General features: G+C 39.9%; 1 protein-coding gene across 6 annotated transcripts in view; it reads left to right on the top strand.

Moving 5' to 3' along the window:
• LOC132824894 (phosphatidylinositol 4-phosphate 5-kinase type-1 beta-like) overlaps nt 1–14,172 on the top strand; it is a 142,367-nt gene that overhangs the window by 30,380 nt on the left and 97,815 nt on the right. The window contains exon 1 of one of the 6 annotated variants that reach the window (XM_060839765.1): nt 8,304–8,326. The exons of 4 other annotated variants lie outside the window; for them this stretch is intronic. The gene's annotated coding sequence lies outside the window, so the exon portion shown is untranslated. Of the gene's footprint in view, nt 1–8,303; nt 8,327–8,419; nt 8,440–14,172 lie in introns of those variants that run through there. One more of the 6 variants, XM_060839784.1, reaches the window with a different exon arrangement.

Genomic DNA, 14,172 nt, shown 5'->3' with positions numbered 1-14,172 from the left:
ACTTGAGCCAGACGGGATATACCCAAGGTTTCGAGGGGAAGCACCTTTAGCAATGATCTTTGCATCCTCACTCTCCACTGGAGTAGCACCAGATGATTGGAGGGTGGCAAATGTTATTCCCTTTATTCAAGTAAGGGAATAAGGATAACCCTGGGAATTACAGACCAATAAGTCTTATATCGGCAGTGGACAAATTGTTGGAGAAGATTCTGAGAGATAGAATTTATGCTTTTCCAAATGATCATAGTTTGATTAGAGATAGTCAAATATGGTCATGCCTCACAAGCCTTATTACATTCTTTGAGGATGTGACCAAACACATTGATGGTAGAGCAGTGGACGTGGCGCATATGGATTTTAGCAACACATTTGATAATGTTCCCCATGGTAGGCTCATTCAGAAATAAGGAGGCATGGGATACAGGGAGATTTGGCTATCTGGAGACCGAATTAGTTGCTCCATAGCAGACAGAGGTTGGTGATAGATGGAAAGTATTCAGCCTTGAGCTCGCTTACCAGTGGTGTTCCATGGAGATCTGTTTCGGGACCACTGCTCTTTGTGATTTTTATAAATGACTTGGATGAGGAAGGGGAATGGTTGGCTAGTAAGTTTGCCGATTACACAAACTGGCGGAATTGTGGATAGTATGGAGGGCTGTTGTAGGTTGCAACGGGACATTGACAGGGTGCAGAGCTGGGCTGAGAAGTGGCAGATGGCGTTCATCTTGGAAAAGTGTGAAATGAATCATTTTGGAAGGTCGAATTTGAATTCTAATTACAAGGCTTAAAGGCAGGAGTCTTGGCAGTGTGGAGATACGGATAAATACTTCAACTTTTAAGTTTGAGCTGCACATGCTTCCTGTATTATTTTGGATAAATATGTTTATACTTCAAATTATTGTTACTGATTTAAGTGTGCGCCTATTTCCACCACCTTAATGCCACAGCTTCGCTTCCTACCTCAGTTAGTCTGTCACTGAAACTTGCACCCGTGCCTTTGTTATATCTGGACTATTCCAATGTTCTGTTCTGACTTGCTTCCCAATTCACACCCTTTGTCCACTTGAGCTCATCCGAAATTCATGCCAAGTCCCGATCACCCATCACCCTATGCTTGTCTCAATTGCCTGTTTTTCTTTTTAAACTTTTTTTCATCTTTTCTTTCAAATTTCTATATGGCCTTCTACCCACTGTCCCCCATCATTCTAACCTATCACAGCCCTAAAATGTTCAGAGAGGGAATGGTGCAAGAAAGTGGAACTGTGGTCAAGGATCACCGCAATCCTATTGAATGGCCTAGGATCTATGATCTATAATGCCCTCCCTACCTCTCAAAACCACTGCACCTCAATAATTAATCACTACAATGTATCAGATGTTTAGTATTTGACATCAGTATATGTTTCATATTAATTCAATACAGCATTCAAGTTTTGCATTCCTTGACCAATTTTTTTATTTCTAATTGTGTTGATTAGCCTGAAGCATCCAGCTAAGTTTTTTTTTTGTTTTTTTAAACTAAATTGTGACTCAGGTCACATGCTGAATTCAGCACAATATAAAGAGTGACCACGTCATCACAGAATTGGTGCAGCACAGAGGGAGGCAACTGACATCTTGTATCTGTGTCAGCTCTGAATGAACAAGGCACCTCGTGCCATTCACATCCCCTCTAATTGCCCTCCACCCCATGATCTTGCACATTATTCCTTTTCAGCTAACCCTCCGATTCCCTTTGGAATGTCACAAGGATGGCTCTATAACTCTGAAAATATTGAACCTGCCTCCATTCTTGAGCAGTGAATTCCAGACCTTAACCGCTCGTTGTGTGAAAAAGTTGATCCTCGTTTCCCTATTGCCTGAAGTCTCATTCTTGAACTTCCCATCAGTGCACCAATTTGTTCCTGTCAACCCCAAACAGACCACTCATGATAACGAATACTTCTGTCAAATAACCTGCTCTCTTCCAAAGAAAACGTCCCAATTTGTCTAACTGAACTAAAGTTCCTCATCCTTGGAATCCTTCTTGTGAATCTAGTCATCGAGGAGAAAGTGAGGACTGCAGATGCTGGAGATCAGAGCTGAAAATGTGTTGCTGGAAAAGCGCAGCAGGTCAGGCAGCATTCAAGGAACAGGAGATTCGACATTTTGGGCATAAGCCCTTCATCAGGAACCATTCCTGAAGAAGGGCTTATGCTCGAAACGTCAAATCTCCTGTTTCTTGGATGCTGCCTGACCTGCGCTTTTCCAGCAACAAATTTTCAGCTGTGAATCTAGTCATGCCTAGAGTTGGCAATGAAAAGCAGATTCAAAAATATTTTGTTGACTTGAGAAATTGTATTTAAGTTCAATTATACTCAAAGATTCAATCAGGCTTCATTCCGTTTCTGGATCAGTAATTGTGTTGTCTCTTGCTGTTAGGCTCTGCTGAAGTAATTAAGTCTGAAACTTGTATAGAATTAGTATTCCACGGGCATAATTTATTATGATCAGGATCATAATATTTTATTGTAGCTCTTGCATGAAACATGCTGTTCCTTTTTTATTATAAATGGTGTCGTAAGAGTTTATACCTGACCTGTCATGCCACCCTTTAGCAGTATACCTAATTTGAAAGGTTCCAGTTCTGGCACTGTTGGGCAGAACCTCTCACTGTATGACTGATTTAAATTGAGATGAAAACTAAAATGCCCAAATTCATTTTAAAATGAAATACAAAGATTAGTAGCAGCCAGTCCTAACTTTCTTTTCATTAGAAAGGCAATTTATGATTGGCCAAGCTTTCTTACAGAGATAGATACAGATGGACTTTGAGAAACTGCAGGAGAGTACTGGAGAGGATTTGAAGTGTGGAATTATCATAGGGTCTGTAAAACTTTCTCAGATTGTTTGTGAGTAAACAAGTAATCATGTGGATACTGTAAACAAGCCAGATAGAAATAATTTAAAAAATTTTTTCAGCTTTATTTAAAATTTTTAGTTATTAGAAGCATTGAAGATGTGGGATTTGAGGCTGCTCATAAAGGTCTGAATTTTTATTCCTGAGTGTGGAAGGTAGAGTTATAAAAATTCCTTACAAAATTGATTAAAGCTGATTCACTACATTTAACTTCCTTCAACTAATCAATCCTTACAAGAAAACAATATTTTTATTTGTGGCTCCCATCAACGACGTCATAAACATTTGGAGCTGACAATCGAACTGTGAACTGATAGCCACCCCACTGTGATAAAAGGCTGTAAAAGCAGTCATGCAGCACAAATGTAATAACTATTAGGCTGATATGAACAGTCAGTAAAATAACGAGCATATTTTTTGTTTACTGCAGATGTTTTTCTTCAGAACTGTAAATAGGACATTGAAAGCTCCCTTGACAGTTCCCTTGTCAGGTACAATGCGTGTATTGAATTTTTTTTAAATGAATATTTGCATTTTTTGTTAACAATCCCAAAGGATAACTTACCTTTCTGGACCTATCCAAAAGAGTATCTGACTATCCCAGAGAGTACTGTATCCTTTAGGCCCCCTCCTGATTAAGTTTAAAATGAATATTGGACAACACACGACTGAAAACTGAATCTGACTAAAGGCAGCTGGCAACAGAAATTCAGGCCTTGGATGACTAAGTTTTTTTTTCTTCGGATGTGGGTGTAGCTGGTAAGGTCAGTGTTTGTTACCTACCTGTAGTTGTCCTTGACCTGAGTGGTTTGCTCAGCAGAGAACAGTGAGCTATATTGGTGTGGATCTAGAATCGCATATATGGCAGACACGGTAAATGTGAGAGATTTATTTCCATGGCATGTAAACCAAATGAGTTTCTCCAGCAATTTCAGGCTTTATATTCCAAATGTATTAATTTACTCTTTATCTCACAGCAGCTGTGGTGAGATTTGAACTCTTGTCTCCGGAATATTACCTGGGCCTCTGGATTTCTAGTACAGTGATACAGTATGTTCCTTACCAATAGTGGACTTTTGACCCTGGTTTTCTTGGGCATGTTTAAAAAAGTTTAGTATTTTCTTGCATTTGCACTTAAAGGCTTCAAACTGATTGTAAAGTTCCTCCAAAAGATTTAAATTTAACATCGTTCTATGACCATTAGATCCCCCCAAAAATTCTCAGCCATTTTGAGATGTCATCACCTCAGTGCAGGAAATGTAGTAAGCAATTTTGATACAGCAAGCTTCCACATGCATAAATGTGATAAATCAGAAGTACAAAGGATAAGATCAAAGCTCTGGATAACTCCAGACTTGATTATGTTCAGAAACTTAGCCTCCCCTGCTTTCAAAGATTAGTGACGCTTGGGGAAGAAATTTCTCCTCATCATTGTCCTTAATGAGAGACTTACTGTTTTGAAATGATACCACCAAGTTCTCAATGCCCACATGCTCTCAGATAAACCCTGTCGAGCCACCTCAGCATGTTCTATTACAAAGTATTTGTTTTCGCAATGTTGGAGAAGAACTCTCCTGCTCCTCTTTAAAGAAAGTGTTAAAGAAATACAGATGTAGGATCTTTTGTTTCAGTATGTCACAGCAGGGACGCGAGCATCCTGAAGGACATCACAGAATGTCAAGTCCACAGTGAAATGGATTAATTCCCTGTTGCTATGGCCTTGATTGCAGTACGTTGTGTAATGTTCAGTCTATCTCTCCTTTTATTTGTTGATGTTAGCTGGTTTCTGTTCTATAGCGCAGTAAGCTTTCCCTTGACTCTTGCTGCACAGCATTGTTTGTGATTAATGGCAGACTCCAATGAGATATGTAGAATTTCAAACTATTTGGCCTGCAGTTGATATCCTCCTTGAGATTTGAACTCAAACAGTAAGCTTCGGGTCTGGCTGCTTCTTTGGAGCATACATTCAATTGATTTAAGGCTGGTGTTCTGCTCATATGTAAACATGCAGGTATTATGAGCTTTTACACTTTGCACAGTCTTATCATTTTGTTTGACTTGACCTCCGCTTGCTTGGTCATTTTTTTGCTTGAGTTGCATCTGAAACAATTTCTGTCAGGCTCTTCTTCTGGCACAGGAGGAGAAAAGCAGAGGCTTGTTGCTATCCTGAGATCTTTATGCGCTATTACATTTACCAGCTTGGATCTGGCATTACAGCAAGTCATCAAAGGTTTATGAGAGAAAGAGAAATGGTTTCTAGTAGCTGAAAGGTCACTGGCTATGAGATAATTGGCAAAAGAGCCAGAGGCATAGATAAAGGAAAATGTTTTTTATATGCGCAAGAGTTTGGAATGCCCTGCCTAATATAGTGATAAACAACAGTTCAACAGTAGCTTTCACTGGAAGTTGGGTAAATGTGAGGGGAATATTCTACAGGTCTATGGGGAATGAATAACACCGATGTGGGAGCTAACAGCATTGTTGTTTGAGAGAGCTGTCACCAACTTGATGAGACATCCCCCACCACCCCCTTTCTATGCTGAATAATGCTTTGATGTGATAGAAATTATGGGATTGTGGTTAATTTGAACTTTTTGTCATTTTTATTCATAAGAATTTATTTCCGATGGAAAGCAAGGTTGTTCGCTTTACTGATTTTTAAATGGGTCGCTACGTTGTTTATTTGAGAGAAATTTTACTTTCCACACAACTCTCTGGTTAGTTTGCCATTCCTTCAGGACTGTACAGCACTTTTGAAAGATTTAAAATTAATATCCTATTCCATAACATCCAAGGAGTAAAATCAGAGGATATGTACCTTTTCTCTGGTTGTTAGATTTTTTTTTAGTTTAATTTAGTTGAAGGGGATGGGGAATGTTGTTGATAGTTGTGAATTATTGAACAGGATAACAAGCTTGTTAGGTGCTCATTCAGTGAGCTGGTGTAGGCACAGCCAGCTGCATTACATTGAGGTGAACAGAATACAAGGGGCAAGGTCCAGCTTCATCTATACAAAAATGTGGCTGGAATACAGTGGAGTGAGAGAGGCTCTGGGGGCTATATGTTGTGAAGAAAGACCTTGGTTCCCAGAGGGAGCAGAACGTAGATGTTCCAAAATGATATCTTGACTCCAAGAGATTAGATTACTTAGTGTTGAAACAGGCCCTTTGGTCCAACAAGTCCACACCAACCCGCCGAAACGCAATCCACCCAGACCCATTCCCTTACATTTACCCCTTCACCTAACACTACGGGCAATTTAGCATGGCCAATTCACCTAACCTGCACATTTTTGGATTGTGGGAGGAAACCGGAGCACCTGGAGGAAATCCACGCAGACACGGGGAGAATATGCAAACTCCACACAGTCACCTGAGGCAGGAATTGAACCCGGGTCTCTGGCTTTGTGAGACAACAGTGCTAACCACTGTGCCGCCCACAGCTTAAGAGACAGCTTACTAAAGGGGATTATACAAACCGGGAGATCACAACCGGTCAGGCAGCATCCACAGAGAGCGGGCAAGCTGACTTCACATCAGCTTTGATGAAGAGTCATCTAGACTCCATGTTGGCTTGCTTTCTCTCCATGGTTGCTGTTTGACCTGCTGTGATCTCCAGCATTTTGATTTTGGTACAGATTCCAGCATGTGCACTAATTTGCTCCTGTTTATATAAACCAGGGTTGTATTCCCTGGGATTTAAAACATTTGCATTCACTTGATCAAACTTTCAAGATATAAAGGGGAGCTAATAGGATAGAAAAGGGGAAGCTACTTTCCTGATTGGAGACACGTTTTGATCTAGGGGATATTGCCTAATGATTAAAGCCAGACCTTTTGGGAATAAAGTGGTTAGCACTGCTGCTTCACAGCGCCAAGGTCCCAGGTTTGATTCCAGCCTTGGGCGACTGTCTTGTGGAGTTTGCACATTCTCCCTGTGTCTGTGTGATGCTGCCGAGTACTCCAGTTTTCTCCCGCATTCCAATGATGTGCAGGTTAAGGTGAATTGGCCATGCTAAATTGTTCAACATTGATAGGTGCATTAGTCAGAGGGGGTTGGGTTACTCTTTGGAGGGTCGTTGTGGATTTGTTGGGCCGAAGGGCATGTTTCTACATTGTAGAGAATCTAACCTAATGTAATCTAAGATGAAGACATTTGTCTTCTCAATACAGCAGTAGTTTAGAATTCTCCTCTTCAATTAACAATTGGTGTTAGTTCAGTTTTTAACTTTTGAGGTTGTCAAGATTCTGTCCAGGACCAAAGTGAGTCACAGATCAGTCATAATTTCATCAGATTGTCAGAAATTACATCCTTTTTGTTGTTTCTGGTAATTTGAGAATTTTTTAATGAGAGTTGGCTATGGTTTTGTAACATTTCTAAAATTTTTGCTTTATAAATTGAATGTAAATGCCACCCAATACTGTAGTGGAATTTGAATCTGTATCCCCAGACAATTTGCATAGGCCTCTGGTTTACTAATGCAGTAATATTGCATGTATAACACTGCCTTCTCCCTTCTCTGAAGAGAGCAATCTTTGACCTAAAAATGTACAGTGATATATGCTAAAGGGCTTCTCCAGAGCTGTCAATTAAACAATAATGCTTGCTGGGAATTATTTAATTAGTACCTTTTTAGACAGCTGATGGGGGAAAGAAAATCATGCAAAAATGCTCTTTATACATGTCCCAGGATCATGAACAGGGTTGACCTCCAATGGTTCAGCTATGGATGTTGACCCATGGCAATGCTCCGGCTCCATATCAGCCTCTTTGCACTTTTCTCAGGGTGCCACATGTCCCTTACCCATGTCAGCAGGCCCACCTCTCTCAGTCAGATGACAGAGTCCAAAGCTGCACAGCCTTTGGCTTCCTCCTTAATGTGGCGAATGCAGGGTTGGACTTCTCCTTAAAGGTTATACTGCCAGTCTCACTGTTGGAGGTTGACTGAAACCAGAGAGATTTCCTACTATAACTAAAGTTTCTGGAATGCAGTTCAACCGTTTACTGCTATGTGGCCTGAGGCATTGTAACAGTTCCTGTAGATATTTATATGATTCCACCTTCATCCTTCTTGGATTCTTCTGTTTATTTCAATATGCTGATGTAGCTCTTGATGGGGACTGATGTGCTGAGGGAAGAGGGTCAGGGGGAGGTGAACCCATACAACAAAAAACACTTGAATTGTCACCTTGCACCCTGAAAACTGTGGGTGAAACTGGATTTACTGACGTGGAAGAGGATGAGGAAGCATTATATCAATGGGATTTTATTTTCATACCTAACTTGCATTTCAGGTTGGTTAAATGTGAAGCATGCGCAACAGGATCTTAAAATATTATTCCATTTTGTGTATGTGGTTACATAATACGTCACAGAAGAAAACCATTCAGCTCGTCATGGCCGTACCAGTTCTTATTTAAAAAGTTTGTATGTTGAATCTATTTTTATTGACTTTTCAGATCTTAACTGGTGTGTAAATCATCATGTCCCCTCGATCTCTTTAGCTAATTGTGACCATTGGATGTCGGGCTGTGATTTATGTATGTTTTAATATCATTTATTTTAAAGATTGGATTTTGAACTAATGGCATTTTTATTCATTCATGGGGTGACAGCACTACTGTCTTGGCCAGCATTTTTGGCCAGTCCCTAAATGTTGAGAGGGCAGGTAAGAGTCAACTACGTTGTTGTGGGTCTGGAGTCGCATGTAGGCCAAACTAGCTAAGGGGTGGCAACTTGCTTCCCTAAAGGACATTAGTGAACCGGATGGGGTTTTATCCCTGACAATTGGCAATGGATTCATGGTCATCATTAGACTCTTAATTCCAGGTATTTATTGAATTCAAATTCCATCATCTGCCACAGTGGGATATGAACCTGGTACCCATAACATTACTTGGGTCTGTGGGACCCGAGGTTACATGGGATCTGGTCTGCATGTGTGAAGAAGTTTAATGATTAACTTTAACACTTGAAGCTTTCTGGAACCTTGTTTCTTTATTTAAAAAAAGACACAAAGTTCTTAATGAGAATTTGTTTACATTGGAAAGAGTTTTTGAGTGAATAACATAAACAGTCTCATGTCTTAATGAGAATGTGTATAGGGTATAGGCAGGCAGGGCAAGAGTTAAGTTCTGAAGTTTGTGAAACAAGAGGTTCAGCTGAGCATGACTCATCAGGTAAGAACTTGCAGTTAACAATGGGCTGCTGGAGGCAAGGGTAATGGGTTATCATGTGGAAAATCAGTCATTATGTAGAGCCATTTAACAAAATATCAGAAGCACTTGGTATGCAAGGTCAGATAACAAGAGGAAAAGTATCCATTGTATGAATCCAGTTAACAGGTTTAAGAACATTCATTGTAAAACAGTAAAGGGCTTGGTCTCTGCTCATGATACTCGATTATAAAGGTCACCCAATTAATATGTATGTTGCCTTTTATGGATGCTCCTCCCTGTAAAATAACTATACAGTTCATTGAGAAACTGCTCTTCCAGAGAAGACTGAGAACTCCTATCCCTGTGCACATGGGCAATCGTTATCTGTACCTCCCAGGGCTAGAAATAAAGATGAAGGAGGTAAAGCTATACTGTATCTCTGAGTGTTTTGCTCCGACTGAAGGGGGAGCGGGACAACAATATTGGCGTAGTTGGCAGGATTCAAACTAACAGTTATGATAGGATGTTGTCAGCGATTGCCCGGAATATCGGTGTCTCGAGACGGACAGGCCCACAAGATTAGATTTGGAACCTTGGCCCCTCTCGATATTCCTGTGTGCCAGAGATGGTCCCCTCGTTCGATCGCTCTCTAAAGTACGGATTCCTGAAATGGTAATGAGTTCATTTGAGAGAGACAGTTTTGCAATCGCACTGGCAGGCAGAGGTTTGAGTCCACTGCGCTGCATTGGGGGTTGGGGGTGTGTGATTGCAGTTAGAATCCTTTGCATGGTATTGGGGCTGAAGTCCCCTAGGGTGGGTTTCAATGAGGTTTGAGTCCTCTGTGCGGCACAGGGTTTCGAGTCTACTGGGTGGGTTGATTTGAGGTTCAAGACCTCCACACTGCTGAGCTTTGAGCCTCTGTGTTTAATTGGGATTTAGGTTTTCTGTGTTTGTGGGATTTGGGTTTTATGTTTTAAGTGGGATTCAAGTCCACGTGAGGAATAAGGTGAGAAAGGGGTTAAAGTCCCCTGGTGGCAAAATTTGAGTCTCTGAGCCTTTGTTCTAGGGGAAGGAAGTGGCTTGGATTGCGGCACCATGTGGTCTGCTGCGAGGGCCTTCTCTTTTTTATAAATGTAATGCAGTGAAAGAAGGCAAAAAAGTAAATAAAATAAGAAATGCTGAAATTAAGGTTGTACTAATAAGGTTGAAAAAGGAAAGTTTCAATATAAATTGTGCCTTGCTGAGAGTGTTTGATGTTTAAAAGTTTTGGTTTATTAAAATATTGGTTCAGAAAATCCTTTTAAGGAACTGTTCTTCTCGTTTGGATCAGGATCTCAATTAAATGTGTTTTGTGGGCTATGTATTGGGGCAGTTTTTTTGCATTGGAGTTGTATAACATTATGTCCTTTTTTAAAATTATCAAACTTGTACCCTTAAAACAAATTGACTGAGTGCTTTGAGCCCCTGACGTGTTTGAAATTCTACAATGCCTGTTCTTTTTTAAAAAAAAGAAGTTGGGTCAGGGGTCATGCTTTAATCAGATGAGCGTAGTGTATTATAATATCTTTGTTTTTAAAACAGAGTGTTCACAAAAAGAAAAGGGCGTTTTTAGTTTGGTGTTTTAAGATTTTCAAGAGAATATTAGAACTTTTGAGCTGAGCTGTTTCAGTTCTGTTTATTATTAAGACTTCATTGGCCACCTTCATATTGCAAATTCAAAGAATGTTGATCTCTACCAAAGTTGCCACTGTAATTCCGATTGTTTTATTTGGGAAGTTTCATTTGGAGAACACACTTTAAAATATTCAGCATTTATCTCCCACAAATATTTGAGATTTAAATCTGAACTGAACCTGCCTCTTCAATTGCTAAAGCACAGGAAACATTTTGTTGTTTTCTTGCTGTTCCAGACTTTTGAAATACTTTTCCTGACAGCTTTCATGTTAGTCAAGTATCGATTTGTTCAAAGGAAATAATTTCTGAATAACCTGGATGGGGTCTCCCGAGGGTTTGATTTTAGGACCATTGATTGTTGTTTTACAATTGACTGAATTATTTAGACAGTACAATGTAGAAGTTTATGGATTGTATAAAACTTGATTATGTCATAAATAGTGAACAGCATAATAGACTTTAAGAATTCAAAGAATATTGAAATAAGCAGACGCAATTTAGATTAGGTTAGATTACTTTGTGGAAACCCAACAAGTTAAATGTGTGACAGTGTCTGTGCTGATAACTACATTCGCAAGGAAGGAATGAGAGAGAAAGTTAGAGATACTTTCAGCAGCTAACACCTTCTCCAGAGTTTCTCCATTCACAGGTAAAGCATGCTTTCGCGCCACTGCCCACCCCTCCATAACCTGATCCAATGGATTCAATCAGCTCCCCAGTCACGAGCATGAAAAGTGAAGAAGCTAACAACAGTGAAGAGGTGGGCCGTATGCTTTTTGCCCATGGCCTTCCTACGGATCTTAAACTATGTGAGCTTTACCTTGTCTTTTGATCATTGAAGGGATATGAAGCTAACATCACAACAGCCACTTGGCTTTGTTACATTTAACAGCAGAGAGGGAGCAGATGCAGCAAAGAATGCTGCGTTCACCTCGCCTGCTGCTGCGCTGCAGGCTCATGCACTAGTATCCTCCATCTGAAGCATCTCTGCAAGGATGGAAGTCTCATCAGTTTTGTGAAGCATTGAACTGCCCTTATCCAAGAAATCAGATTACTCCAAGAGGTGATGCAAGAACAGACTGAATTTTGTTTTCAGATTGGACTTTAGTAAAGGAGATTTTGGAGAACTGACTCGTTTCGACTTGACTTGGAGGGGATGGAGTGGTCACTAAGGACTGTGGATTTAAGAATATTACTGGTGAATTTTGTTTTCCACATGAGAGGATTCTTCAAACTCTAATTACTGTAATGGCCTAGTAATTTTTTGTTAATTATTAGATGCCGTGTGTCAGTAGCTTAAATACTGCTTATCAGAGTCTTATGAAAGCTGGTAGTGCCATCATGTTGGTTATCATGAAATTATAAAAGGAGGGAATGAGAGTGTGTGTGTGTGTGTGTGTGTGTGTGTGTGTGTGTATATAGGGTATATGCAGGCAGGGAAAGAGTTAAGTTCTGAGTTTTGTGAAACAAGAGGTTCAACTGAGCATGACTCAAATCAGATAAGAACTTAGTTAACATTGGGATGCTGGAGGCAAGGCTAATGGGTTAACAAGGTGGAAAAGCAGTCATTATATGGAGCCATTTAACAATATCGGAAGCTTTCAGTATGCAAGGTCAGCTAAGAAGGGGAAAAGCATCCATTGTATGAATCCAGTTAACAAGTATAATAGTAAAGGCTGGGTCTCAGCTATTGATACGCATTGATTATAACAGTCACTCAATCGATATGTATGTTGCCTTATCTGAATGATCCTCCCTGTAAAATGACAATTTGGTTCATTGAGAAACTGCTCCAGAGAAGAGACATAACTCGTGTCCCTGTGTACATGAGCAATCGTTGTCTCCCTGCAGGGCCCAGAATAAAGATGAAGGAGGTAAAACTACACAGTGTCTCTGAGCGTTTTGCTTCAACTGAAGGGGGCCTGGGATTATTAGGTTTCAGTTAGAAGTATCTGTAATAATGTGCATTTTTGGCCTGGGGAGAACAACCATAGTTTGAAGAAGGCTTTTTGGTTTGTTTTCAGAAGTAAAGGTTGTAGCTGGATAGGCAAACTAGTTTGTCATGAAGAAGTGAGACAGTTTAGAACTGTTAAGAAATGGTTTAACTTAACGTGAGGAGTTTAGATTGAAGTTCCAGAAAATAAGCACTTGTTTAAAACCCGAAAGGGATGATTTGATGCTGAGAAAGCCTAAGCTAAGTTGTATAAAGATTCAAAGAAGAGGCTATCACATTCTTGGGACCAGGAATTGAAAGATCAGTTAGGGCAAACCCTGTAGAAAAGGGATACTGTCTGATGTGAATACTGTAAATGGGTGCTATTGGAATTAATTATATTTTAGCATGATTTTAAATGTTCAAACTTGTATTTTATGGAAAATAGTTTGGCTTATTCTATTTTTATCTTAATTTAGTTTGCATTTAATAACTCCCAAAATCAGCAACATTGTGCGTGTGTTTCTATGAAAGACCATCTCAATAAAACCAAAACAAAACCACACTGCTCTGTCAAGCCAGTCTGGAATTTGACTTGTTCAGTAAGACCATCGTCTGGGATCATAATATTTCAAGCCTAAGGATACTCCCCATTTGTTAAACTTGAATGCATGTTCTGTATCTCATGTTGGAAATGTATTGATACAGATTGTGCCCTGTCCAAATCTAAATATTCTATGCATTGTTCTGACAAATGAGCAACTTACTTATACGGCAGCTACTGTCAGTTCTAATTGATTTATATTTTTATTAAAATTTTACATATTGAATTTTGCTCTCTACATGTAATTTTGCAGTTGTGAACTAGTAAACCATGAGTTCCATCTGCTGCCTCAGCTGGACATCAAGTACTTTGTGCCACTGTTAAGAGTGACAGAAAACTTCCCCTCAAGTCTGGCCAGCACTTATACCCCAACCAACACCACCCTTTGTGGGAGTTGCTGTGCATACAGTGGCTACTGTAGGTTCCCTACATTACAACAGTGACTACATTTTTCGTACAAGTATCTAATCTACTGTACAGCATTTTGGGAAGTTGAGAAAGTCACTACATAAGTGCAAACTTTTCTTGTGTACTGCCGTACCTGTGTGTGCTGGAGGGAATAAATATTGGAAAGCAAAGATGGCGAAAGGCTAGCAGCCATGGTAACCGGGCCAGTAAAGAAACGAAAGAAAAAGCATTTATCTCCCTGACCTTTGCTTGTTTGTTTTTTTGCTGCATGTTCTGATATCTTTGTCATTGGCTCAGTAACCATGGTTTTATCAGCTATACACTGGTTAAGTACCTTGGGATGATTGCCATGTTAAACATGTGAATGAAAGGTGTTGTTTCTATTATTATCGGAAGTTCGTAAAGTGATAAATGTTAAATATTGTGGAAGAATAGTGCAGTATTAGTGTACAGAAAGGGGCAATGCTGAGGACCCCCACCCTACCAATCCTCGCTT

This window comes from Hemiscyllium ocellatum, chromosome 2 (assembly GCF_020745735.1).
Source record: "Hemiscyllium ocellatum isolate sHemOce1 chromosome 2, sHemOce1.pat.X.cur, whole genome shotgun sequence".
NCBI classification, from domain to species: domain Eukaryota; kingdom Metazoa; phylum Chordata; class Chondrichthyes; order Orectolobiformes; family Hemiscylliidae; genus Hemiscyllium; species Hemiscyllium ocellatum.
Note: the sequence above shows the minus strand (reverse complement) of the source record. Positions and strands in the feature narration are given on the sequence as shown.